General features: G+C 43.6%; 1 pseudogene across 1 annotated transcript; it reads right to left on the bottom strand.

The window, feature by feature from the left end:
• Positions 1 to 1,799: 1,799 nt before the first annotated feature.
• LOC308496705 (26S proteasome regulatory subunit 4-like) lies at positions 1,800 to 3,072 on the bottom strand (annotated as a pseudogene). Its single transcript has one exon. The product of its transcript is annotated as a 26S proteasome regulatory subunit 4-like (transcript).
• Positions 3,073 to 4,349: the final 1,277 nt, after the last annotated feature.

Genomic DNA, 4,349 nt, shown 5'->3' with positions numbered 1-4,349 from the left:
TCATTCTCACTTCCCGCAGCAACTTTCATTCTTTGCCTGTAATTGTTGGGTATTAAAAGACTGTGTGAATGTGTTAGGAAACAAAATTGTATTGTATGAATATTCTTATCTTGGGCTTTTTCTTTTCTGTGATGTTGGAAGAAGTCCCCTTTTTCACCTCCTGTCAAATCTCTAAAGGGATTTTCCCAGCTAATTTGGGATAATAAAGGCATTTATATTGTAATGCAGCTTTTCTTTTTAGGAACATATGTATTCCAGTAGCTTCTATTTAAGTTTGCCTGGACGGGATGAAATTTCCCCACATTAGTTTTAAAGGATGAATGCATTGCCTGCCTCTTCACGGTCTGCCCACCACCCACTCATTTTCCAAGTGACCCTAGAACTCAGCCTTCATTTCTGCTGCACAAAACAGCTGCTCAGGTGCTCTGTAATTTGTTCACTGTGATCAAACTAAAGGGGCTGAGAAATTAGAGGTCAAAACACCATCATGGAAAATATAAAGCAGCTTGGTTGGAAGGTCACTTCATTTTGAAAGTGAAACAGGCAACAGAGATGGAAGGTTAATCAATGTTTTACTCTGACAACGTTGCTTAGCAGTGAAGAAGGAGTATCCATTAAGTGCATGAAATGGGCCTTGTTGACCTCTTAGCCCCTGAGAAATCTATCGACACCACTGACTTTCTCTGTTTCCTTTATGAAGGAAGCACATGAACTTAGTATAAAATACCATCCCCTGTCCCCTTTCCACCTGCTTCTGTTTCTTTCCCTTTCCCTAGGTACACTCCTTTCCCTGGAGATTTCCCCACCCATCTTTCTTAAGTCACTTTCCTTTGAAAGAAAAAATGACTCTTTGCTTATGTGATGGTTAATTTTGTGTCAACTTGGCTTGCTTTGGTGCCAATTGGTTGGTGAACAAACTAGTCCAGATACTGCTGTGAAGGTGTTTTGTAGATGTGACTATCACCTATAATCAGTTGGCTTCAAGTAGTAAAGGAGATTGTCCTTGAAATGTGGGTGGGTCTCATCCAATCAAGTTAAAGGCCTTTAGAACAAAAACTGAGGTTTCCTGGAGAAGAAGGAATCCTTGCCTCAAGACTGGGACATTAACTCTTGCCCAAGTTTCCAGCTTCTGGGAACTAATTTCTGACTTGCCCCATAATCACAGAGTTGCATGGGCCCTTCTTTAAACTAAATCTATCTCTCCCTCCACCCCCCATCTCTCCCTCTCCCTCTCTCCATGTCCCTTCCCATCCCTCATCCCCCTCTCCCTCTCCCTTTCCCTTCTCCTCCCCATCCCTATCATTTACCTCCCTATTCCCACCAATCCTCCTCTTCCCCCTCACCCCTCCCTCTCTCTCTCTACTCCTTCCCCCTTTCCTTCCCCCTCCCCCTCTCCATCTCCATCTCCCATCTCTCCTACTTGTTTTGTTTCTTTGGAGAACCCTAATTGCTATACCATATTTCAAATATCTAGACATACAACCATGCTTATTGGACAATGTAGCAGGAAAAAGCTCTTCATTAGTTTCGGTCATCCTGATTATTGAAGAATATATTCTAACTCCTTCCTCTCTCTCTCTCTCTCTCTCTCTCTCTCTCTCTCTCTCTCTCTCTCTCTTTCTTTCTTTTTGAAAAAGAATATGCTTTATTGGGAAGAGAGCACTGTGCACCACGTTCGGAAAGGTACATAGTACACAGGAGGTTTTGCTCATGAAGATCAACTGGAATATCAATTCCCAACCTCACCCCTCTAAAGGGTCAGGCATCCCAACCATTTCCTTGAAGGCAACCATGGTTCCCTAGAGATAGAGGCCCTCAGGAGTGCCTTCCTGTTTTTTACCAAGAATATTTTCTTTAGATGTTTTTGAAGTCTTCATTTTATGTTCTCTCAAGGCCATCAGACCAGCTTCTGTACAGATTGCCTTGGCATCAGCACCACGGAGGTCATCTTTAGCAGTGATTATTGTCCAGAGTCACATCATCGGCCAGCGTCATTCTGCTTGTGTGGATTTGAAAGATGTGCTTCATGGTCTTTTCATCAGCAGAGGGAACTCAATCTTCCTGTCAATGCGCCTGGTCAGATAAGTGCTGGATCCAAAGGTTCTATTCAGTGTATAGCCATGATAGCTTGCATATCTCTCCTTGAATCAAATCCATCCAACTGGTTCAATGGTTCCAACATTGTTTGCTGAGTTTCTCTCTCACCACTGGAATTTGAATCACATCTTTTGGTCCCAATGGCATCAATTTAATCAGTAAACACTATAGGTTGTGCATGTTCTTCAACAACTTAAAATAATTCCTGAACGAGTTTGGGCCCATCGTCCAGGTACTTCTGAATAAGTTCAGAGCCAACCAGTCTCAAGAAAGTTGGCTGAGGTTTGGTTTGCTACTGCTTTGGCTAATAAGGTTTTACCTGTGCCGGGTGGACCATAGAGAATGATGCCTTTAGGGAGCTTTATACCCATCTCTTTGTAATATTCAGGATGAGTGATAAGAAGCTCCTTAATTTCCTGGATTTGGTTGTCCAATCCCCCATGTCAGCATAGGTCTCCTGTGGGCCTTTTCCACCTTTGTCACTGTGACAAAGGGGTCCATGTTGTCCATCAGCAACCCTATTATGGCATGCATCTTGTAGTTGAGCAGGACCTAGCAGCCTGACTCAGCAAATCCTTGTCTACAAATGAAAGAATGCTGCTGTAATGTTCTGAGCCCACAGATGTAGACACAATCAATGATCTCGTCCAAGGTTCCTACCGACATCGGGGTCCCCCTAAGATCATCTACCTTTGATCTTTCCTCCTCTTGCTTTTCTTCTAAAGGCTTCATTTGTTCCTGATTTCTAATTCTTCATCTGTGAGAAAATAATCTTTAATTCTAACTTCATTAATTTTAACTGGCCCAGAGTGTGAGATGTCACCAGTGGCAGTTTGCTGGCAGCATCTGGTCCCTTTGTTTTCTTCTTCTTTTTCCCCACTCTAGTTGGTATGGGAGGTTGATGTTCCTTTTTCTTGTCTTTGTCATCCTTCTTGCCACCTCCAGGACATGACCATCACTCTGACTTTGACCCATCTTGATCCTGCTGCTTGAGCCACCACTGCCGAAGTTCTTTCTAACTCTTAATCGCCAGTGTGCTCATTGCCCAGGTAGCCTCCCCTGCTTGCTGTCCTGCTTGGTCATGTCCTGGTGGCCAGTCCTCAATGAGTGTTTCGAGGGCTTACCGTCTGCGTAGCACTCTTTCTACTTACTGCTCCCTTTTTGTTGGCCTTGTTATGGAGACCAGGAAATAGATAACTCACAACTAGGGGTGAGGAAGGAGAACTGTGAGAACCATTGCTGTTTTCTTGTTGTTTCTACTTTGGGCCTGAAGGTGGTTTATTGAACTAAATGGCTTTGCAGAGTGAAAGTTTGAAAAGTGTTGCGACATATTCTCTAGGCGTCCTTCCTTTTAAATGAATATGTGTTAATAAAATATGAATCTTGTGTAATTTCTAAGGTAGAACATACAGTTCACCAGGTTGGAAGTCTTGAGAGACATATGACATAAGAGATGGCTCTTCCTTCTTGGAAGAGCTGTGATGCAGCCCAGTTTGGCGAGGGTGTTCTTCACATCCACACTGAGGGGATCAGAAGAGAGCTGAATGATTGGACCTGTGGGCGTGACACTGGGTTCAGAGGTGATGCGTGTGATGGTCACATGGAGAGTCTCAGACTTAACGGACTTCCCGGAAAGAGCAAGGCTCATGGGTCTGCAGGCTCCCTGTTGCAGATGGGGATAGGGCCCAGTGTCTGAGACCAACCTGTGTCAACCCTCTCTCTGATGGGGACACTGACACTCTCAACGTTTCCATTGCATATCAAAGAGAATTTTGGGGGAAAAAGAGCTATACTTTTAAAATAAAGTTAACAAAAATAGGATTTTATTTCAAGACATTTTCTTTTCAGCGTCTCTGGTGGATACCTAGTCTGTGAAGTGGGACACACGTTCAGCACAGCCCAACCTTCCCAGGCTTGTATGTATACATTTCACTGTCTGTCACTTCTTTCTTACTTCTTGGCTGGCTGTGTGTGCTTCTGGGGCTCTGAACTTCCTTCAGCTTTTTCCCTCTAAACTTTCCTTCATTTGCTTACACATCCCTAGCAAGTGTGTGACTGACTGAGACTTTTCGAATTCCTGTCTGGAGAACAGGAGGTAAAACTCACGTATTATTTCATTTCTCCCTGAAGCTCTTCCAACTTCTGTTAAGTTGAATAAGTGTGGACTTGGCTGATACCAGTTAATAAAGGAAATTTTCCTGGGCCTGATGGGAGTTTCTGTGGTTAGACAGCCTTGTCTTTAAATACCAGCC

This window comes from Rhinolophus hipposideros, assembly GCF_964194185.1.
Source record: "Rhinolophus hipposideros genome assembly, chromosome: 4".
In the NCBI taxonomy this organism is placed as follows: Eukaryota; Metazoa; Chordata; class Mammalia; order Chiroptera; family Rhinolophidae; genus Rhinolophus; species Rhinolophus hipposideros.
The sequence above is the reverse complement of the archived record's forward strand: the minus strand, read 5'-3'. Positions and strand labels throughout refer to the sequence as shown.